At 41.1% G+C, this 24,724-nt stretch overlaps 6 non-coding genes across 6 annotated transcripts; all 6 read right to left on the reverse strand.

Annotated features, from left to right (window-relative positions):
• Window positions 1–14,649: 14,649 nt before the first annotated feature.
• Window positions 14,650–14,730, reverse strand: LOC132421293 (small nucleolar RNA SNORD115). Its single transcript, XR_009518569.1, has one exon. It is a non-coding gene; the product is annotated as a small nucleolar RNA SNORD115 (small nucleolar RNA).
• A 2,007-nt stretch (window positions 14,731–16,737) lies between these two features.
• On the reverse strand, window positions 16,738–16,818 carry LOC132421292 (small nucleolar RNA SNORD115). The gene has a single exon (XR_009518568.1). It is a non-coding gene; the product is annotated as a small nucleolar RNA SNORD115 (small nucleolar RNA).
• Window positions 16,819–18,870: 2,052 nt separating this feature from the next.
• Window positions 18,871–18,951, reverse strand: LOC132421288 (small nucleolar RNA SNORD115). Its single transcript, XR_009518564.1, has one exon. It is a non-coding gene; the product is annotated as a small nucleolar RNA SNORD115 (small nucleolar RNA).
• Window positions 18,952–20,993: 2,042 nt separating this feature from the next.
• Window positions 20,994–21,073, reverse strand: LOC132421289 (small nucleolar RNA SNORD115). Its single transcript, XR_009518565.1, has one exon. It is a non-coding gene; the product is annotated as a small nucleolar RNA SNORD115 (small nucleolar RNA).
• Window positions 21,074–23,096: 2,023 nt separating this feature from the next.
• On the reverse strand, window positions 23,097–23,174 carry LOC132421291 (small nucleolar RNA SNORD115). Its single transcript, XR_009518567.1, has one exon. It is a non-coding gene; the product is annotated as a small nucleolar RNA SNORD115 (small nucleolar RNA).
• A 977-nt stretch (window positions 23,175–24,151) lies between these two features.
• Window positions 24,152–24,232, reverse strand: LOC132421290 (small nucleolar RNA SNORD115). Its single transcript, XR_009518566.1, has one exon. It is a non-coding gene; the product is annotated as a small nucleolar RNA SNORD115 (small nucleolar RNA).
• Between the last annotated feature and the right edge of the window lie 492 nt (window positions 24,233–24,724).

Consider the following 24,724-nt stretch of genomic DNA (forward strand, 5'->3'; position numbering starts at 1 on the left):
TTATTAAAAGAAATAACATAAGAGCAGAAATTAAAAAACATAGAGACTAAGAAACAATAGAAAATTCAATGAGACAAAGAATCATCAAGAAAGAAAGAGAGCAGACCCAAATAAATAAAATCAGTAATAAAAATGAAAAGTTACAATCAGCACCACAGAAATACAAAAGGTCATAGAGATTACTATGAACAACTATACACCAATAAAATGGAAAACCTAGAAGAAATGAATAAATTCCTAAAAACATACAATCTGCCAAGATTGAGTCAGGAAAAAATAGAAAGTATAAACACCCAATTACCAGTAATAAAATTGAATCATTAATGTTAAAACTCCTAACAAACAAAAGTCAAGGACTAGATGGCTTCACAGGTGAATTCTACTAAACATTTAAAGAATAGTTAATGCTCATCCTTCTCAAACTATTTCAAAAAATTGAAGAGGAAAGTACGTTTTCAAACCCATTCTACAAGGCCAGCATCACCTTGATACCAAAATCAGACAAAGACAATATAAAAAAAGGAAAATTACAGGTCAATATAACTGATGAACATAGATGTAAAAATTCCCAAAAATATATTAGCAAACTGATTTCAACAATACACCAAAAGGATCACACTTGACCATAATCAAGTGGGATTTATCCCAGGGATGCAAGGATGGTTCAATATTAACAAATCAATCAATGTGATACTCCTCATTATCAAATTGAGGAATAAAAATCATATGACCTTCTCAATAGATACAGAGAAAGCTTTTGACAAAATTCAACATCTATTTAATATAAAATACCAACAAATTAGGTATAGAGGGAACATAACATAATAAAGGCCATTTATGACAAACCCACAGCCAACATCTTATTCAATGGTGAAAAATTAAAATCATCATCTCTAAGATAAGGAGCAAGGCAGGGATGCCCATTCTTACCACTTTTATTTAGCATAGTATTGGAATATCTAGCCACAGCAATCAGACAAAAAAAAAAAAAGGAAATTAAATTGGGAAGAAGTAAATCTGTCACTGTTTGTAGATGACAGGATACTATATATAAAAAATCCTAGGGGGCTTCCCTGGTGGCGCAGTGGTTGGGAGTCCACCTGCTGATGCAGGGGATGCGGGTTTGTGCCCCGGTCCGGGAAGATCCCACATGCCGCGGAGCAGCTGGGCCCATGAGCCATGGCCTCTGAGCCTGCACGTCTGGAGCCTGTGCTCTGCAATGGGAGAGACCACAACAGTGAGAGGCCCGCATACAGAAAAAAAAAGTCCTAAAGATTCCACCAAACAACTACTAGAACTCTTCTATGACTTCAATAAAGTTGAAGGATATAAAATTCACACACACAAATCTGTTGTATTTATATACACTGATAACAAGCTATCAGAAAGAGAAATTATGAAAACAGTCATTTACAATTGCATCAAAAAAATAACATACCCAGGCATAAATCTAACCATGGAAGTAAAAGATTTGTACTAAAAAATCTATAAGACATTGATGAAAAATCTTGAAGATGATATAAATAAATGGAAATATACTCCTTGCTTATAGATTGGAAGAATTAATATTTTTAAAATGACCATAGTACCCAAGCCAAACTTAGATTCAATTCAATCCCTATCAAAATACCAATGACATTTTTTACAGAACAAGAAGAAATAATTCTAAAATTTTATTTAAACCTTAAAAAAAGCCAAAACAATCTTTAGAAAAAGAACAAAGCTAGAAGTATCATGGTACCTAATTTCAAACTATAATACAAAGCTACAGTAATCAAAACCGTATGGTACTGGCACAAAAACAGACACAGAGGTCAACTGAACAAAATACAGAGCCCAGAAATAAGCCCATGCTTATATGATAAATTAATCTACAACAAAGGAAGAAAGAATATACAGTGAAGGAAAAGAGAGCCTCTTCAATAAATGTTTTTTGGAAAACCAGACAGTTACATGCAAAAGAATAAAAATGGACCACTTCCTCACATCATATACAAAAATAAAAAAATTAATTAAAGACTTAAATGTAAAAGCACAAACCATAAAAATCCTAGAAGAAAACCTAGACAGTACATTCTTTGACATCATTCTTAACAATGTTTTTTTGGATTTGTCTCAGGCAAGGTATAAAAAGCCAAAAAAAAAAAAAAAAGGGTGGGTGGGACTACATTAAACTAAAAACTTTTGCATAGTGAAGAAAACTATCAACACAATGAAAAGGCAGCCTAATAAATAGTAGAAGATATTTTCAAATGATATATCTGATAAGAAGTTAATATCAAAAGTATGTAACAAACTCATACAACTGAACATCAAAAAAACGAAACCACCCAATTAAAAAACGAGCAGAGGACCTGAACAGCCATTTTTCCGAAGAAGATATACAGATGGACAACAGATACATAAAAAGATGCTCAACATTACTAAACATCAGGGAAATGCAATTTAAAAACATGAGATACCACCTCACACCTATCAGAATGACATTAAATAATCAAAACGACAACAAATAAGCATTGGTGAGTATGTGGTGAAAAATGAACTCTTGGGACTTCCCTGGTGGCACAGTGGTTAAGAATCTGCCTGCCAATACAGGCGACATGGGTTTGAGACCTGGTCCGGGAAGATCCTACATGCAGTGGAGCAGCTAAGTCCGTGCACCACAACTACTGAGCCTGTGCTCTAGAGCCCATGAGCCACAACTACTGAGCCTGTGTGCCACAACTACCGAAGCCCACACACCTAGAGCTTGTGCTCTGCAACAAGAGAAGACAATTCAATGAGAAGCCTGCACACTGCAGTGAAGAGTAGCCCATGCTCACCGTAACTAGAGAAAGCCTGTGCCCAGCAATAAAAACCTAATGCAGCCAAAAAATAAAGAAATTTATTTTTAAAAATCATTGAAAAAAATAAAGAAAAGTGAACCCTCATGCACTGTTGGTGGGATTGCAAATTGGGGCAGCCACTATGGAAAACAGTATGGAGGTTCCTCAAGATATTTAAAATACAACTGTTATATAATCCAGCAATTTAACTTCTGAGTATTTACATAAAGAAAAAAAAACCTCTAATTCAAAAAAATATAGATGTAGTCCAATATTTATTGCAGCATTATTTATATAGCCAAGATGTGGAAACAGTATAAGTGTCCATTGATAGGTGAATGAATAAAAACAATATGGTATATGTATGCAATGGAATATTATTCATCCATAAAAGGAATGAAATCTTGACATTTATGAAAACATGGATGGACCTATAGGGCATTACGTTAAGTGAATTAAGTCAAATAGATAAAGACAAATACCATATGATCTCAATTATCTTTGGACTCAATTAACAATACAAACAAAAAACCAAAATAAAAACAGACTCACAGATACAGAGAAAAAAATGGGTGGTTTCCAGAGGGATGATGGGTGGGGGATGGGCAAAATAGGTGAAGGGAATTAAGAGGTATAAATTTTCAATTATAAACTAAATAAACCACTGGAATGTAGTATATAGCATAAGGAATATGGTCAATAACATTGTAATAAATTTATATGAGGACAAATTGTTACTAGATTTATTGTGATTATTTCATAATGTATGTAATAAATGTCAAATGACTGTTAGTACACCCGATACTAATATAATATTATACATCAATTGTATTTCAATAAAAAATAAAATATATTAAAAGCTACAGTGACATCATTTTATGTAAGGGACTTGAGCATCCCAGGATTCTATTATCCTCATGGGTCCTGGAAAAAATCCCCTGTGAACACCGAGGGGCAACTGTACTTACTGCTCTGAAGCTAGCATGGTTGCTGAATGCTTATTCAGAAAATATCTTCACAGGAGTGGAATGGCTATTCAAGGGCTGAGCTGCCCAGTTCAGTCTTTCAGATGTCTCATGTGGTGAGAGCTGAACTGATCTGAGGGAGCCAGCAGCCTGGATGCAAGGCTGATGGTGGAGTAGAAGGACCTGATCTCACCTACTCTCATGAAAACACCAAAATCACAACAAACTGCTGGACAACCATTGACAAAAAACCTGGAACCTAGAGAAAGGATATTCTACTTCTGAAGAGGAAGCCACAACAAGATGGTAGGACAGGCACATTCATGATACAATCAAATCCCATAACCACCAAGTGGGTGACCCACAAACTGGAAAATAATTATACTGAAGAGGTTCTCCCACAAGAGTGAGAGTTCTGAGCCCCATGTCAGGCTCCCTAGTCTGGGGTCTGGCATTGGGTGGAGGAGCCCCCACAGCATTTGGCTTTGGAGACCAGTGGGGCTCGATTGCAGGAATTCCACAAGTTTTGGGGAAACAGAAACTACACTCTTGGAGGGTGCACATAAACTCTTGTGTACACCAGGACCAGGGGAAAAAGGAGTGACTTCAGAGGAGCCTGGGCCAGACCTACCTGCTGGACTTGTAGGGTCTCCTGAGGAGGCCTGAGGTGACTGTGGCTCACTAAGGTGACAAGGACACTGGTGGTGGAGGTACTGGGGAGTACTCATTGGCATGAGCTGTTCTAGAGACCATTTAGATATCAAGATGTGACCCCACCCAAGAGCCCTTAGGCTCCAGTGCTAGGATGCCTCAGGCCAAACAACCAACAGGGCCAGAACACAACTCCACCCATTAGCAGATAAGCTACTTAGAGTCTTTCTGAGGCCACAGCCACCACTAAACACACACCTTGTCATGGCCCTGTCCACCAGAGAGACAAAACCCAGCTTCACCCATCAGAGGGCAGGCACCAGTCCCTCTAACCAGGTAGCCTGAACAAGCCTCATCCACAAGGGGGCAGACACCAGAAGCAAGAGGAACTACAATCTTGCAGCCTGCTGATTAGTTAGACAAAATAAGATGGCAGAGGAATATGTTCCAGATGAAGGAACAAGATAAAACTCCAGAGGAACAACTAAGTGAAGGGGAGATAGGAAATGTACCTGAAAAAGGATTCAGACTAATGATAATAAAGATGATCCAAGATATCAGAAAAAGAATAGAGGCATGGACTGAGAAGATACAAGAAATGTTTAATGAAGAGCTAGAACATATAAAGAAAAAATAGAGATGAACAATAAAATAATTGAAATGAAAAATACACCAGAAGGAATCAATAGCAGAATAAGTGAGGCAGAAGAACAGATAAATGAGCTGGAAGACAGAAAGGTGGAAATCACTTCTGCAGAACAGAATAAAGAAAAAAGAGCAAAAAGAAATAAGGACAGTTTAAGAGGTCTCTGGGACAACATTAAATGCACCAACATTCACATTATATGGGTCCCAGAAGGAGAAGAGAGAGAGAAAGGGCCTGAGAAAATACTTGAAGAGAAAATAGCTGAAAATTTCCCTAACAAGGGAAAGAAAACAATCACCCAATTCCAGCAAATGCAGAGAGTCCCAGGCAGGATAAACCCAAGGAGGAACATGTGGAGACACATATTAATCAAACTGAAAAAAAATAAACACAAAGAGAAGATATTAAAAGTAACAAGGGAAAAACAACAAATAACATATAAGGGAATTCCCATAAGGTTATTAGCTGACATTTTAGCAGAAACTCTGCAGGCCAGAAGGGAGTGGCATGATATATTTCAAGTGATAAAAGGGAAAAACCTACAACAAATAATACTCTACCATCAAGGCCCTCATTCAGATTCAACAGAGAAATCAAAAGATTTACAGACAAGCAAATGCCAAGAGAATTCAGCACCAGCAAACCAGCTTTACAACAAATGCTAAAGGAAGTTCTCTAGGTGGAAAAGAAAAGGTCACAACTAGAAACAAAATAATTACAAATGGGAAAGCTCACTGGTAAAGGCAAAGAAAAAGTAAAGGTAGGAAATCATCCACATACAAATATGATATCAAAATGAGCAATTATGAGGAGTGTACAAATGCAGGATATTGAAAATGTGTTGAAAATTAAAAGACCAGCAACTTAAAACAATCTTTTGTATATATAGACTGCTATATCAAAACCTCGTGGTAATGACAAACCAAAAAACTACAATAGATACACACACTAAAGAAAAAGGAATACAAATACAACACTAAATGTAGTCATCAAAAAGAAGAGAAAGGAACAAAAGAGGAAGAGAAGAAAAAAACCCTACAAAAACAAATCCAAAACAATAAACAAAATGGCATCATGAACAAACATATCAGTAATTGTCTTAAATGTAAATGGATTAAATGCTCCAACCAAAAGACACAAACTGGCTGAATGGACACAAGAACAAAACCTGTATATATGCTGTCTACAAGAAGCCCACTTCAGATCTAGGAACACATACAGACTGAAAGTGAGGGAATGGAAAAAGTTATTGCATGCAAACGGAAATCAAAAGAAAGATGCCATAGCAATACTCATAACAGATAAAATAGACTTAAAGACTGTTACAAGAGACAAAGAAGGACACTATATAATGACCAAGGGATCAATCCAAGAAGAATATATAACATTTGTAAATATATATGCACCCAACATAGGAGCACCTCAATATATAAGATAAATGCTAACAGCCATAAAAAGAGAAATTGACAGTAACACAATAATAGTGGGGGACTTTAACATCCCCCCTTACATCAATGGACAGACCATCCAGACAGAAAAGCATTAAGGAAACATAGGCATTAAATGACACATTATACACTTAATTGATATTTATAGAGCATTCCATCCAAGTATAAAACACATTCTTTTCAAGTGCACATGGAACATTCTCCAGGATAGATAATATCTTGGGTCAAAATTTGAGCCTCAGTAAATTTAAGAAAATTGAAATCATATCAAGTATCTTTTCCACCCACAATGCTATGAGATTAGAGATCAAGTACAAGAAAAAAAACTGTAAAAAACACAAATATGTGGAGGCTAAAAAAATGCTACTAAACAACCAATGGATCACTGAAGAAATCAAAGAGGAAATCAAAAAATACTTAGAAGCAAACAAAAAAGAAAACACCACGATCCAAAACTTATGGGACACGGGAAAAGCATTTCTAACAGAGAAGTTTATAGCAATACGATCTAACCTCAGGAAACAAGAAAAATCCCAAATGAATTATGTAACCTTACACCTAAAGCAACTAGAGAAAAAATAACAAACAAAACTCAGAGTTAGTAGATGGAAAGAAATCATAAAGATCAAGGCAGAAATAATTGAAATAGAGCCAAGGAAACAGTAGCAAAGATCAATGAAACTAAAATCTGGTTCTTTGAGAAGATAAACAAAATTGATAAACCTTTAGCCAGACTCATTAAGAAAAAGGGGGAGATGATTCAAATCAATAAAATTAGGAAGGAGAAAGGAGAAGTTACACCTGACACTACAGAAATACAGAGGATCATAAGAGACTACTACAAGCAAATATACACCAATAAAATGGAGAACCTAGAAGAAATAGACAAATTCTTCGAAAGGTACAACCTTCCAAGACTGAATCAGGAAGAAATAAAAAATATTAAAAGACCAATAACAAGTACTGAAATTGAAACTGTGATGAAAAATCTTCCAACAAACAAAAATCCAGGACCAGATAGTTTCACAGGCGAATTCTATCAAACTTTTACAGAAGAGTTAACATCTATCCTTTTGAAACTCTTCCAAAAACTTGCAGAGGAAGGAACACTCCCAAGCTCATTCTACGAGGCCACCATCACCCTGATACAAAAGCCAGACAAGGATACCACAAAAAAGGAAAATTATAGGCCAAATCACCAAGGAACATAGATGCAAAAATCCTCAACAAAAATACTAGCAAACCAAATCCAACAATACATAATAAAGGATCATACACCATGATCAAATGGGATGTTTCCAAGGCATTCAAGAATTTTTCAATATCCACAAATCCACAGCTTTCAAAAGAAAGCTGGAGTAGCAATACTCATATCAGACAAAATAGACTTTAAAATAAAGACTGTTACAAGAGACAAAGAAAGACACTACATAATGATCAAGGGATCAATCCATCAATCAGTGTGATGCACCACATTAACAAATTGAAGGAAAAAAAATATGATCATCTCAATAGAAGCAAAAATATAATTTGACAAAGTTCAACACTCATTTATGATAATAACTCTCCAGAAAGTGGGCAGAGAGGGAACCTACCTCAACATAATAAAGGCCATATATGACAAACCCATAGTTAACATCATACTTAATGGTGAAAAGCTGAAAGCATTTCCTGTAAGATCAGTAACAAGACAAGGATGTCCACTCTCACCAATTTTATTCAACATAGTTTTGGAAGTCATAGCCATGGCAATCAGAGAAGAAAAAGAAATAATTGAAAAGAAGAAGTAAATCTGTCACTGCTTACAGATGCATGACACTATACATAGAAAATCCTAAAGATGCTAGCAGAAAACTACTAGTGCTCATCAATGAATTCAGTAAAGTTGCAGGATACAAAATTAACACACTGAAATCTGTTGCATTTCTATACACTAGCAAGGAATGATGAGAAATTAAGGAAGCAATCCCCTTTACCACTGCATCAAAAAGAATAAAATACCTAGGAATAAACCTATCTAAGGAGGCAAAAGGCCTGTATTCAGAAAAATATATGATGCTGATAAAAGAAATCGAAGATGACACATACAGGTGGTAAGATATACCATGTTCTTGGATTGGAAGAATCAATATTGTCAAAATGACTATACTACCCAAGGTAATTTACAGATTCAATGTAATCCTTATCAAATTACCCATGACATTTTTTCCAGATCTAGAACAAAAAAATCTTAAAATTTGTATGGAAACATAAAAGACTCAAATATCCAAAGCAATATTGAAAAAGAAAAAAGGAGCTGGAGGAATCAGCCTCCCTGACTTCAGACTATACTACAAGGCTACAGTAATCAAAACAGTTTGGTACTGGCACAAAGACAGACTTATAAATCAATGGAACAGGATAGAAAGCCCAGAAATAAACCCATACACCTATGGTCAACTTATGTATGCCAAAGTAGGCAAGACTATACAATGGAGAAAAACCAGCCTCTTCAATAAGTGGTGCCATACAGTTACATGTAAAAGAGTGAAATCAGAACATTCTCTAACACCATACACAAAAATAAACTCAAAATGGATTAAACACCTAAATGTATGACAAGATATTATAAAACTCTTAGAGGGAAATATAGGCAGAACATTCTTTGACATAAATTGCAGCAGTATCTTTTGGGACCCATCACCTAGAGTAATGAAAATAAAAATAAACAACTAAGACCTAATTAAGCATAAATGCTTTTTCACAGCAAGGGAAACCATAAACAAAATGAAAAGACCATCCACAGAATGGGAGAAAATATTTGCGAATGATGCAACTGACAAGGGCTTAGTTTCCAAAATATACAAACAGCTCAGGCAGCTCAATATAAAAAAACAAACAACACAATAACACAAATGGGCTGAAGATGTAAATAGACATTTCTCCAAAGAAGACATACAGATGGCCAAAAAGCACGTGAAAAAATGCTCAACATTGCTAATTATTACAGAAATACAAATTAAAACTACAGTGAAGTATCACTTCACACCAGTTAGAAAAGCCTTCATGAAAATGTCTATTAACAATAAATGCTAGAGAGGGTGTGGAGAAACAGGAATCCTCCTACACTGTTGGTAGGAATATAAATTGGTATGGCCACTATGGAGACTAGTATGGAAGTTCCTTAAAAATTAAAAGTAGAGGTACCATATGATCCAACAATCCCACTACTGAGCATATATCCAGAGAATATATATCCATAATCTGGAAAGATACATACACCCCAATGTTCATTGCAGCACTATTTACAATACCCAAGACATGGAAACAACCTAAATGTCCATTGACAGATGAATGGATAAAGAAGATGTGAGATATATATATATATATATATATATATATATATATATATATATATACACACACACACACACAATAGAATATTACTCAGCCATAAAAAAGTATGAAATAATGCCACTTTCAGCAATATGGATGAACCTAGAGATTAGCATACTGAGTAAAGTAAGTCAGACAGAGAAAATTATCACATGTTATCACTTATATATGGAATCTAAAACATTATAAAAATGAACTTATTTACAAAACAGAAACAGGTTCACAGACTTAGAAAACAAACTTATGGTTACTAAAGGGGAAATGTGGGGGGAGGGATAAATTAGGAGTTTGGGATTAACAGATATACTCACTACTATATATAAAATAGATAATCAACAAGACCTACTGTATAACACAGGGAACACTACTCAATACTCTGTAATAATCTGTATGGGAAAAAATGTGAAAAATAATAGATATAAGTATATATATAACTAAATCACTCTGCTGTACACCTGAAACTAACACAACATGGTAAATCAACAATACTTCAATATGAAATAAAATTTTAAAAATAAAATAAAAGCTACAATAATTTAAAAAGTATGTTACCAGCATAAAGACAAATATATAGATCAATTGAATAGAATAGTGAGCCCATAAATAAACCCACAGATATATATTCAACAGACCTTCAACAAGGGAACTAAGAATACACAATGGAAAAATCGTCTCTTCAACCAGGGGTGTTGGGAAAACTCCATCACCACACGCAAAAGCATGAAACTGGACCCCTAACTTATACCACCCACAAATGTTAACACAAAATGTATTAAAGACTTAAACATAAGACCTGAAACCATAAAATTCCTAGAAGAAAACATGGGTAAAATGGTTCTTGATGTTGGTTTTGGCCATAAATTTTTGATATGATACTAAAAGTGCAGGCAACAAAAGTAAAACTAAACAAGTAGGACTACATCAAATTGAAAAGCTTCTGCACAGCAAAGGAAACAACTAGTAAATTGAAAAGACAACCTACAGAATGGGAGAAAATATTTTCAAACCATGTATGTGATAAATGATGAATACACAAATACATAAGGAACTTGTACAACTCAATAACAATCATCATCATTCAATTAAAAATGGGCAAAAGACCTGAATATATATTTTTCCAATGAAGACAAATGCAAAAGAAGCTCAATATAATTAATCATTAGGGAAATACAAATCAAAACTACAATGAGTTATCACCATTATGAAAAACAGTATGGAGTTTTCTCAACAAATTTAAAATAGAAGATTATATGATCCAGCAAACTGACTCCTGGGTATATAGCCAAAGGAAATGAAATCAGTATCTCAAAGAGATATCTGCACTTCCATGTTCTTTGTAGCATTATTTACAACAGGCAAGATATGGAAACAATATCCATTCATAGATGAATTGAAAAAGAAAATGTATACATATATAAAATAATGAAATATTATGCATAGAAAATAAGAAAATTCTGTGATTTGTTATTACATGGATGAACGTGGAGGGCAGTATGTGAAATGAAAATACCCAGACAGAGATACAAAAATACAGTATGGTATCACTTATATGTAGAATCTTTTAAAAGGCCAATTTTATAGACACAGAGAATAGAATACCAGTGGATAGAGGAGAAGGGGAATTAGGAAGATTAGATCAAAGGGTACAACTTTTAGTTACTAGATTAGTAACTAATCTAATCTAGTATATAGATTTAATATACAGCATGGTGAATATAGTTAAGAATACAGTATTGCATACTTGAAATTTGGGGGAAGATTTTAAGCATTTTCAACACACACACACACACACGTGAATTAACTGTGGGGTGGGGGATGGAGGTGTTAATTGTCTGGATCTTGGTATTTATACTATGATGTAGAGTGTATCAAACCATCATGTTGTACACCTGAAATATATTCAATTATATTTGTCAATTATTCCTCAATAACTCTGGGGAAAAAGAAAAGCTCTTATTGATTTGAACTATAAAACTACCCACAGATATAATCATTTTGTCCTGAAAATTCTTACCAGATATATGTATCCTTAAGCCTTGGTGTCAGAGTAAACTGGAGACTGGAACATTTATTACAACATTCCTGGGTAGCTACCAGGTACTTCAGGAGATTGAGATTTCATTTTTTCATTATTATTCGATTTGAAAATAACAGTAGTCAAGGATGAGAACTATATCTCTCATGTATGTATTGTTCATGTGGACTATTCTATAATTTCTACACAAAGAATATTTTTCTTATTCTAAAAAGTCCAAAATACTTCTGTTGTAGACTAGAGATATATCAATCACAGACATAAACAAATAGATATTTGACAAGTCCTTGGACTTGCATATCTTCAAGGATGCAATATCAAGAACAACAATAATTAATCACATCAGGTACTTCCTTTCTAAGGAAAGAAGTAAAGCAATGTAAAAGTCAGAAACATTAAAAGAGATGTCAGTTTGCATATATTTTATCCAAGATCACATATCATAGGCAAAGCATATATATGAATCTCAAACTTGAGGCCTCAATTGCCTGGGTCTCTTAATTGTGAGTAGTTTGCCAGTGATTAAAACATATCACAACACTATAACCACCCTGGAAATATACAATAAGAATGAATATGTCTAAGCATTTTTAGGTTATAATAAATATCACTATAGAATAACAAAACTTCTCAAGTTTCAATTAAAGCAAATTCAGAAGAAAAACAAAAAAATTCTCATAAGAATCTTGGAAAGTAGGTCAGTCTTTTATGAGAAGAAAACCCATTATAATATTTATGTTTCCCAATTGAATAAAACTATCAGAGAGCCCTGCTTTTCACTTGTCCAATGTTTTATTTGGAACTTTACAGCCACCACGTTGTACATTGGTGCTGTCACTCACATAACATCATAGACTGGGATATCACCTATTAACCAGACATGCAGAAAGAAAAAATGAGAACAAAAAGCACCATGAATTAGTATCAAAATTCCAAAGAATTTAAAACTGAAGAGTACTAAAATCAAACTGAAACATTTGGAAACTTCCTGCTAATTAGGATCAGATATTAAGAGTTTATTCAAGAAATAACTAATTTTTATCATAAACACAAAACATGACTATTCACAAATATAAATAAAACAGTTCCAGAAAAGTCTTACCCAGAATGGAAAGCTTTAATTTTGGTGTACAAGTGACCAGATTGAATGCAGGAAGATCTGATGGTAAAAGTAGAGTCAAAAACAATGTCCAAAAAGTCATCTTACTAAATAGTCTTTAACTAAAAGAAAAATAATGGAGAGTATTAAATGATTAGACATAAAATTTTTATAGGTAAATGACTTATGTTTGACATTCCTTCATATCTAAAGAGAAATATACATTAAATGCACAAAAAGAATCATTAATTATGCAATAGTTGATTCATTCAACATAGGATGATTAAAGAATGAAGAAATTCATACTGGTTCTTCATTGTCTCTTAAAACAATGGGTAGCAGACGAGACATTGGGGTTGTATTCTTGTCAATAAACACACAGACAATGTGGCTGTGAAGTCACGTGGATTTATACTCTAGGAAGCAAATATCTGGAGACTGGCCCATGGGCTTACCATCAGTCAAACTGGCAAAAACATGCAAGGGAACTTTCAGGCCTGAAAAGAGAGCCATCAACTTTTAGTTTTGGGACCCCGTCATGGCCAGACAATGAACAACAAAAAACAGAAAGGCAACTACTCCCCCACTAGGACCACATCTTGGGCCACCACTCTAACTCCTGCCTCAAAATGGTCTAAAGTTTGAGATGATACAATGGCACCAAAGAGCTGTAACAGATTTTCCAGAACAGTGGGAGTGGGAGGCAATATAAGAGGGCAGTGTCCACAGAGAAAAAGATTCCACATGAAATGCAATGGGCCCCACTGAAAGTAGGAAAACAAAGAGAAGGGCCCATCAAAAGCAACTGGCATTAATTAGAGCCCACTATCCCTGAAAATGTCCTGGCAAAGCCCTACATAATATCAGGGGTCACATTTCAGCTCAAGTAATAGCCAGCAGTGTCTACAAATGAAGATCGGTGGACTGGTTCATGAATGTATCTGAATGAGTCCAGACTGGGGCTAGATCACACCATATAATAGATTCTTGGGAGACCACAAAGCACACACCACAAGTGACTGTCCCCTCAATAGATCAGCATTCTATGCCTCCAAATGTGCAGAAACATGTGGGGATGTAGTTCAGGGTGCCAGGGAAGGAAACATTGACTCCATGTGCAATCTGACCAGAATTCAAGTCTAACAAAAGGCTATTCAGAGCCTGAGATCCTAGAATGTAGAAAAGACACCAGAGAAGGAATCCCATCTTTATGAGGATTGCGGTTCCCAAAATAACTCCCACCTCCAGATGTTTTAAGATGGGCCTCCCTCATAGTCCAAAGTCCTCTGAAGCCTGTGTCAAGGACCAAAGAGAGTCTCTCAACTCGAAACATTCAGGTCATGGAAAAACCTTGCCAGAAGGTATAAGAGAAAAACACAAATAAAAAGAAAGAGATAAGGAAAAGCCACGCCTGTGGCATCTGGGTGGGGCGGTGGAACTAGGGATCAGGAAAAAAAGCCAAAGACAAGACCACGTCTTGGCCATGTGGAAGCCCCTAAACATGGTAGAGTCTCAAGGGCTTTCCTTCCTCCATACCCACAGCCCAGGGCTCTGTAAGGGACAGGGGTATCCCCAACCTCCTGCCCATGGATGGCCACCTCCATTGGACCTCAGTGTAATCCTATTGAGCATGATGTTTAGGTCATTCTCTGTCTTCAGGACCATATGAGTTCTCATCATAGAGCCAACCGAGGCACTCCCCACACATTGGGGCACTGGCACCTGAGTAGTCTTACCTCAGATGTTTCTGGAAATGAGGGTGCCCAAAAGGAAGTTAGTATCTGTCTCTTCCAGGTGCTGGACCAAGGCTGACATTGATTGACCCACGGGAAGTAGGCCAAACAAGGAACTGAATTCCTCTGGGGAGTTGTCTAGCTAGAGAGGAGTAGGACAGCAGTGAGAACTCCTACTCCATCACTTTAGGAATTGGGAGTCATACATTATACACCTTCATGGATCAAATGATGCTACAAGACACACCAACATTTATACATTCAGGAACACAAAGAGTGACAAAATGCACCTATACACATTACATAAACAAGTAGCTGAAATGCATATCTAAAACCTAAGTATCTACCTACATACCTACCAAAGCAAACACCTACCTCTCTACTCCTTACCTCCCTAAATCCTTACTTTTGTCCCTCCCTCCCACCCTCCATACATTATTACAAACATGAAGGAACCAGTGGACGAGTGGATCAGTGCATGAATGTATATATGAATAATATGTCAAGATATGTAGAAATGACGAATCCCTAAAAAACTTCCAAGAGAAGGCAGAGCATCATTGGCTCTCCTTCTAAAGCGAGAGACTCTCAGCCAGCAAAGTTCTAAGGATGAGTCTTGGGGAACAGAGGTGTTCCTCTGGGCTTGATCCTGGTCTGTGCAAGCACGGCTGATGGCATATTGGGCTTGGCCACTTGCCCACCAACACTCAAAAAACGAGGACATGAGTCCCAAAATTGGATGATCAAGGAAGCAGATATATGGAGATGGGCAAATGGGCTCAGCACCAGTGAAACTGGCAAAGCCCTGAATGGGAATGTTTAGGCCGGGACAAGAACCTTGACTATTGGTGCAGCATCTCCATCCATGGCATGCCCAAGGCCTACAAACAACAGCACTGCAATTACTCCGTTTTAAGCCCATAACATGGGGCCATGCCTCTACTTCAAGCATACAGGGGCTCATGATGGAGATGATACCAGGGCTCCTAAGGGCTCTCAACATCTTTACTAGAAATGGACAGTCAGGAGTTTCTACTTTGGAGGGTGCTCTCTTCAAAGGCATTGACTCCCACAGAGGAAGAGCTCCCCAGGAGGATCACTGGATGGGAGTGGGAGGCAAAACCCATCAGAGGGCCCATCAGGAGCAATTGGCCTCACTGAGACACCACCATCCCTAAAAGTGACCTGGCCAAGTCCCATTAAAGCTCAGGGGCTGCCCTTCAGCTTCTCAAAAGCAAGCAGTGTCTACCTGCCAAGGGCAAGTGGATGGGTTCTTGAATGCCTCTCACCACCTCCTGGCCTGGGGCATGATTCTTCCCTACCAATGGTTCTTTGGAGACGGCAAAGCACACATAACAGTGACTGTCCCCTCAGTAGATCAGTGTGCTCTGCCTTGAGGTGGGCACGAACCAGTGTGGATGTTCCCCAGGGGCCCAGGGAAGGAAATGTTGTCTCCATGTGCAGTCTGACTATGTCATTAGATGTGGTGACATAGCAGAAATCAGCCGACTGAGTCCTTAGATGTGGTGCCATAGCAGAAATCCCCCATTTGCGAGGATTGAGGTTCCAGAAAGGACTTCCCCCTCTTGACGCCTTTGACGTGGGCCTCCCCCATAACCCAAAGTCCATTGAGGCCTCTGTCAAAAATCAAAGACAGCCACTCCCTCAAACCATTCTGGCCGTGATGAGACCCTTGCCAGAACATCTGACTGAAAGACACAATTTGAAGAGAAAGAGCTAAAGAAAGGCACCACCTAGGACCTCCGGGCAGGCAGTGGAACCAGGGATCAGGAAAGAAAGCTGAAGACAGGATCACGTCTTTGCCACGTGGAAGCCTCTAAACATGGTAGAGTCCCAAGGGCTCTCCTCCAGGGATAGGTGGCCTCTACACCCACACTACAGGGTTCTGGAAGGGACAGGAGAATCCCTAAACTCTGGCCCCTGGATGGCCACCTCCTTTGGGCCTCAGTGTAATCCTGTTGTGCATGATCGTTAGGTCATAATGTCTCTTCAGGACAATATGAGTTCTCACCATTGACCCAACCAAGGCACTCCCCACTCATCTGTGCCCTGGAACATGAGTAGGCTTACCTCACATGCTTTCTGGAAATGAGGATGCCCAAAAGGAACTGAGTTTCTGTTTCTTACAGGTGGTGGACAAAGACTGACATCACTTGCTCCATGGGCAGTGGACCAAACTCAGATCTTCCTTCCCATGGGGACTTTGGCTAGAGAGGAGCAGGACAGCTGTGTCAACTCCAAGTCCATACCATTGGCATTAGGGGGTCATGCGTGTACATGTACATGCATCGAATGATGCTATGAGACATACCAACAGATGTCTTGTACATCTAGGAACACTTCCACGAACACAAAGTGTGCCCAAATGTACTTGTATGCATTAACATAAACACCTACCTGAAATGCGTACCTAACACTCATCTACCTACCTATCTGCCTACTTACCTACCAACCCACGTACCTACATTTCTAGCTCTCCACCTCTCTACCTCTTTGCCTTTCTCTCTCCCTCCCTCCCTCCCTCCATACAAACATAAAGGAACCAGTGACAAGTGGATCTGTGTATGAATAGTTACATAACTAATGTGTCAGGGAAGGAAGAATTGACGAATCACTAAAGACTCCCAGGTGAAGGCAGAGCATCGCTGGCTCTCCTCCCATCAGAAGGCCTGGGGTAAGGGCTTCTTGGCCAGTAAAACTCTATGGATGTGTCTTGCAGAATGGAGATGTTCCTCTGGGCTTGATCCTGGTCTGTGCAATCATGGGGTGGTCGATGGGACACTGGGCTTGACCACTTGCCCACCAACACACAGAAAATGGGGCCAGGAAATCCCACAGAATGGGTGCTGGAAGAATCAGATATGTGGAGATGGGCCCATGGGCTCAGCAGCAGTCCACCTGGCAAAACCCTTCATGGAACGTTCAGGCCAGGGACAAGAGCCATCGTCTGTTGGTTCAGTGTCCATTCTTGTGGCCCATGGAAGGTCCCCAAACAACAGCAATGTAAGTACTCCCTCCTCAGCCCATGCCATGGAGCCACCCCTCTTCTTTGGTAAACAGGCCCTCAAGATGGAGATGATCTCAGGGCTAGGAGGGTTCTCAACAGCATTACTAGGAATGCACACTCAGAAGGGGTTTCTCCTCTTGAGGGTGCTCTCTTTGAAGGCAGGGGCTCCCGGGGAGGAAGAACTCCCCAGGAGACTCATTGACCACTAGTGAGTGAAGCAAAATCCATCAGAGGTCTCATCAGGAAGAACTGGCCTCACCGAGACCCCACCATACATGAAAGTAACCTGGCCAACTCCCATTAAAGCTCAGGGGCTGCCCTTTAGCTTTCTCAATAGCCAGCAGCATCTACCTACCAAGCCCCAGTGGAAGTGTTCTTGCCTGCCTCTCAACTTCTCCTCTCCTGGGGCACGATTCTTCCCTACTGATGGTTCTTTGGAGACGGCAAAGCACACACCACAAGTGACTGTCCCTTCAGTATGTCAGTGTGCTCTGCCTTCTGGTGCACACAGACCTGTGTGGATGTTCCCCAGGGGCCCAGGGAAGGAAACATTGCCTCCAGGTGCAACCTGACTAGAACTCAAGTCTAATGAAAGGCTTTTCAGTGCCCAAGAAACTGGTCCTTATATGTGGTGTCACAGCAGAAATCCGCTCCTTTGCAAGGACTGACGCTCCTGAAAGGACTCCCCCTTCTTGACGACTTTGAGGTGGGCCTTCCCCATCGTCCAACTTCCAATGGGCCTCTGTCAAAAATCAAAGAGAGCCACTCACCTCGAATCATTCAGGCTGTGGTGAGACCCTTGCCAGAATGTCTGACTGAAAGACACAATTTGAAGAGGAAGTGCTAAGGAAGGTCCCGCCTATGGCCTCTGGGCAGGCAGAGGAACAAGGGATCAGGAAAGAAACCCAAAGACAGGATCACATCTTCACCATGTGGAAGCCCCTATACAAGGTAGAGTCCCAAGGGATTTCCTCCAGGAATAGGGGGCCTCCAAACCCACACTCCAGGGCTCTGGAAGGGACAATAGAATCCCCAACCTCCAGGCCCTGGATGGCCACCTCCTTTGGGCATCAGTGTAATCCTACTGAGCATGATTTTTAGGTCATCATCTCTCTTCAGGACCATATGAGTTCTCATAACTGACCCAACCGAGGCACTCCTTATACATCCGTTCCTTGGCATGTGAGTAGGCTTACCTCAGATGCTCTCTGGAAATGTGACTGCCCAAAGGACATGACTTTCTGTCTCTTCCAGGAGCTGGACCAAGGCTGACATCGCTTGCCCCATAGGCACCAGGCCAAAGTCAGATCATCCTACCCTTGGGGACATTGTCTGGCTAGAGAGGAGTAGGACAGCTGTGTCAACTCCTAGTCTATACCGTTAGGCATCAGGGAGTCATGCATGAACCCCTATATACATCAAATGATGCTACGAGACATGCCAGCATATGTCTTGTACATCCAGAAAGACTTCCACGAACACAAAATCTGACCAAATGTGCCTGTATGCATTTACATAAACACCTACCTGAAACGCACAGCTAATACCTATCTACCTACCTACCTCCCGACCCAACTACCTACCTTTCTAGCTCCCTACCTCCCTATCTCCTTACTTTTCTGTCTTCCTCCCTCCTCCCAGACTTACAAACATAAATGAGCCATTGGCCAATGGATCTGTGCATGAATAAATACAGAACTAATGTATTAGGGAAGGAAGAATTGATGAATTGCTAAAGACTCCCAGGTGAAGACAGAGCATCATTGGCTATCCTCCCATCAGATGCCTGGGGCAAGGGCTTCTTGGCTCACCAAACTCTATGGACTTGTCTTATGGAATGGAAATGTTCCTCCAGGCTTGATCCTGGTCTGTGCAAGCACGGGGTGGCTGACAGCACATTGGGCTTGGCCACTTGCCCACCAACACTCAGAAACAAGGGCATGAGTCCCCAAAATTGGTTGATCAAGGGAGCAGATATATGGAGATGGGCAAATGGGTTCAGCACCAGTGAAACTGGCAAAGCCCTGAATGGGAATGTTCAGGCCAGGAAAAGAGCTACTGTCTATTGATGCACAGCCTCTCCATCCATGGCATGCCCAAGGCCTACAAACAACAGCAGTGCAATTACTCCATCCTAAGCCCATATCATGGGGCCATGACTCTACTTCAGGGAAACAGGGACTCACAATGGAGATGATACCAGGGCTCCTAAGGGCTCTCAACAGCTTTACTAGAAATGGACAGTCAGAAGGAGTTTCTACTCTGGAGGGTGCTCTCTTCGAAGGCAGTGGCCTCACAGAGGAAGAACTCCCTGGAGGATCACTGGATGAGAGTGGGAGGCAAAACCCATCAGAGGGCCCATCAAGAACAACTGGCCTCACTGAGACACTACCATCCCTAAAAGTGACCTGGCCAAGTCCCATTAAAGCTCAGGGGCTGCCCTTCAGCTTCTCAATGGCAAACAGCATGTACTTACCAAGACCCGGTAGATGGGTTCTTGAATGACTCTCACTATCTCCTGGCCTGGGGCATGATTCTTCACTACCTATGGTTCTTTGGAGATGGCAAAGCACACATCACAAGTAACTATCTTCTCAGTAGATCAGTGTGCTCTGCCTTGAGGTGTGCAGGGACCTGTGTGGATGTTCCTCAGGGGCCCAGGGAAGGAAACGTTGCCTCCAGGTGCAACCTGACTAGAACTCGGGTTTAATGAAAGGCTTTTCAGTGCCTGAGAAACTAGTCCTTTGATGTGGTGCCACAGCAGAAATCCGTCACTTTCCTAGGACTGAGGTTCCTGAAAAGAATGCCCCCCTTCACAGCTTTGAGGTGGGCCTCCCCCATAGTCCAACCTCCATTGTGGACTCTGCCAAAAATCAAAGAGAGCCACACACCTCGAATTATGCAAGCCGTGGGGAGACCCTTGCCAGATTGTCTGAATGAAAGTCACAATTTTCAGGGAAAGAGCTAAGGAAAGGTCCCGCCTATGGCCTCCAGGCAGGCATTGGATACAGGGATTAAGAAAGCAAGGTGAAGACAGGACAACGTCTTTGCCATTTGGAAGCCCCTAGACACGGTAGAGTCTCAAGGGCATTCCTCGAGGAATAAGGGGTCTCCACACCCACACCCTTGGGTTCTGGAAGAGACAAGATATTCCCCCAAACTCTGACCCCTGGATGGCCACCTCCTTTGGGCCTCAGCGTAATCCTATTGAACATGATTTTTGGTCCTTATCTCTCTTCATGACCATATGAGTTCTCATCATTGACCCAGCTGAGGCACTCCTTACGTATCAGTGCCATGGCACCTGAGTAGGCTTACCTCAGATGCTCTCTGGAGATGTGGATGCCCAAAAGGACGTGACTTTCTGTCTCTTCCAGGTGCTGGAACAAGTCTGACATCGCTTGCTCCATAGGCAGCAGCTCAAACTCAGGTCGTCCTTCCCCTGGGGATGTTATCTGGCTAGAGAGGAGTAGGACAGCTGTGTCACTTCCTAGTTAGGCATTGGGGGGGTAATACATGTACCCCTATATGTATTGAATGATGCTATGAGACATACTAACACATGTCTTGTACATCCAGGAACATTTCCACGACCACAAAATGTGACTAAATGTACCTGTACGCATCTACCTGACATGCATACCTAACAATTATCAACCTACCTACCTCCGGACCCACCTACCTGCCTTTCTAGCTCCCTATCTTCCTATCCTTACTTTTCTCTCTCCTTCCTTCCATCCAGACTTAGAAACATAAAGGAACCATTGGACAGTTGGATCTGTGCATGAATAGGTACTAAACTAATGTTTCCGGGAAGGAAGAATAGATGAATCCCTGAAGACTCCCAGGTGAAGGCAGAGCATCATTGCCTCTCCTTTCATCAGAAGTCCTGGGGTGAGGGCTTCTTGGCCAGCAAAACTCTACAGACGTGTCTTGCAGAATGGACATGTTCCTCCAGGCTCGATGGTGGTCTGTGCAAGCATGGGGTGGCCGATGGGACATTGGACTTAGTCACTTGCCCGCCAACACAAAGGAAATGTGGCCATGAATTCCATGGAATGGATGCTGGAAGAAGCAGATATCTGGAGATGGGCCCATGGGCTTAGCACCAGTCAACCTGGCAATGCCCTGAATGGGAACTTTCAGACTGGGGACAACAGCCATCATCTGTTGGTGCAGCATCCCCTCTAGTGGCCCACTGAATGCCCCCAAATAACACCAGTACACCTACTCCCTCCTCAGCCCACATCATGTGGCCACCACTCTACTTCTGACAACAGGGCCTAATGATCAAGATGATCCCCGGGCTCAGAAGGGCTCTCAACGGCCTTACTAGGAGTGTCCCCTCAGAAGGGTTATTTCCTCTTGAGGGTGCTCTCTTTGAAGGCAGTGGCTCCTAGAGAGGAAGAGCTCCCCATGAGAATCACTGGACCCGATTGGGCAAAGGAAAATACATCAGATGTCCCATCAGGTGTAATTGGCCTCACCAAGACACCAACATCCCTGAAAGTGACCTGGCCAAGCTCCATTTAAGCTCAGGGGCTGTCCTCCAGCTCTCTCAGTAGCCAGCAGCATGTACTTGCCAAAACCCTGTGGACAGTTTCTTACCTGCCTCTCAATTTCTCCTGTCCTGGGGCTCAGTTCTTCCCTACCAATGGTCCTTTTGAGACTGCAAAACAAACACCAAAAGTGACTGTCTCCTCAGTAGATCAGCATCCTCTGCCTTGAGGTACACACAGACCTGTGTGGATGTTCCACTGGGGCCCAGGAAAGGAAACGTTGCCTCCATGTGCAGCCTGACTAGAACACAGGTCTAATGAAAGGCTTTGAAGTGCCTGAGAAGCTAGTCCTTAGATGTGGTGGGGCAGCAGTGTTCCCCCCTTTGCGAGGACTGAGGTTCCCGAAAGGACTCCTCCCTCTTGAAGGCTTTGAGATGGTCCACCCCCATAGTCCAACATCCACTGGGCCCACCATCTAAAAAAGAAAGCCATTCACCTCGAATCATTCAGGCCGTGGTAAGGCCCTTGCCAGAACATCTAACTGAAAGACACAATAGGAAGAGAAAGAGCTAAGGAAAGGTCCCGCCTATGGCTTCCAGGTGGGCATCAGAACCAGGGATCAGGAAAGCATGGTGAAGATAGGACCACGTCTTTGCCACGTGGAAGCCTTTAGACTCGGTAGAGTCTCAAGGGCTTTCCTGGAGGGATAGGGGGCCTCCAAACCCACACCCCTGGTCTCTGGGAGAGACAGGAGAATCCCCAACCTCCTGCCTCTGGATGGCCACCTCCATTGGGCCTCAGCGTAATCCTATTGAACATGATTTTTAGGCCATCATTTCTCTTAACCATATGAGTTCACATCATTGACCCAACTGAGGCACTCCCCACGCATTCGTGCCCCCTCACTTGAGTAGGCTTTACCTCCAAAGCTTTCTGAAAATGAGGATGTCCCAAATGACGTGAGTTTCTGTCTCTTCCAGGTGCTGGACCAATGCAGACAACACTTGCTCCATACGCAGCAGGCCTAACTCAGATCTTTCTTCCCCTGGGGATGTTATCTGGTTAGAGAGGAGTAGGACAGCTGTGTCACCACCTAGTCCAACCCCTAGGCATTGGGGGTCATGTGTGTACACCTTCATGCATCGAATGATGATACAAGACTTACCAACACATGTCTTGTACATCCAGGAACACTTCCATGAACAAAAAATGTGACTAAATGTACCTGTACACATTAACATAAACATCTACCTGACACGCATACCTAACGACTATTTACCTACGTACGTCTGGATGTTCCCCAGGGGCTCAGGGAAGGAAACGTTGCCTCCATGTGCAACCTGACTAGAACTCAGTTCTAATGAAAGGCTTTTAAGTGGCTGAGAAGCTAGTCCTTAGATGTGGTGCCACAGCAGAAATCTTCCCTTTGCAAAGACTGAGGTTCCTGAAAGGATTTCCCCCCTCTTGACAGCTTTGAGATGGGCCTCCCCAACTGTCCGGGCCTCCCCAACTGTCCAATGTCCACTGGGGCCTCTGTCAAAAATCAAAGAGAGCCACTCTCCTCAAATCATTCAGACCATGGTGAGACACTTGCCAGAACGTCTGACTGAAAGACATAATTTGAAGAGAAAGAGCTAAGGAAAGGCCCCGACTACGGCCTTTGGTTGGGCTGTGGAACCAGGCATCAGGAAATAAAGCCAAAGACAGGACCATGTCTTCGCCACATGGAAGACCCTTGACATGGTAGAGTCTCAAGGGCTTCCTTGAGGGCTCCACACCCACACCTCAGGGCTCTGGAAGGGACAGGAGGATTCACAAACTCCTGCCCCTGGATGGCCACCTCCACTGGGCCTCAGCATAATCCTATTGAGAATGATTGTTAGGTCATAATGTCTCTTCAGGACCATATGAGTTCTCATCGTTGACCCGACCAAGGCAATCCCCACACCTCTGTGCCCTGGCACTTGAGTAGTCTTACCTCAGATGCTTTCTGGAAATAAGGATGCTCAAAAAGACGTGACTTTCTATCTCTTCCAGGTGTTGGACAAAGGCTGACATTGATTTCACCATAGGCAGCAGTCCAAACTCATATCTTCCTTCTCCTGGTGACGTTTTCTGCTTAGAGAGGAGTAGGACATTTGTGTCAACTCCTAGTCCATAGCGTTAGGCATTGGGTGTAGTTGCATGTACATCTTCATGCATCGGATGATACTATAAGACATACCAACAGGGATACATGCATAAACACAGAGTGACCAAATGTACCTATATGCATTGACATAAGTATCTATCTGAAATGCATACCTAACACCTACCTACCTACCTATCTACCAACCTACTTACCAACCCACCTACCTACCTTTCTAGGTCCCTACCTCCCTAGCTCCTTATTTTTCTCCCTCCCTCCTTCTATATATACT

The sequence above is a fragment of the Delphinus delphis genome, chromosome 2 (assembly GCF_949987515.2).
Source record: "Delphinus delphis chromosome 2, mDelDel1.2, whole genome shotgun sequence".
In the NCBI taxonomy this organism is placed as follows: domain Eukaryota; kingdom Metazoa; phylum Chordata; class Mammalia; order Artiodactyla; family Delphinidae; genus Delphinus; species Delphinus delphis.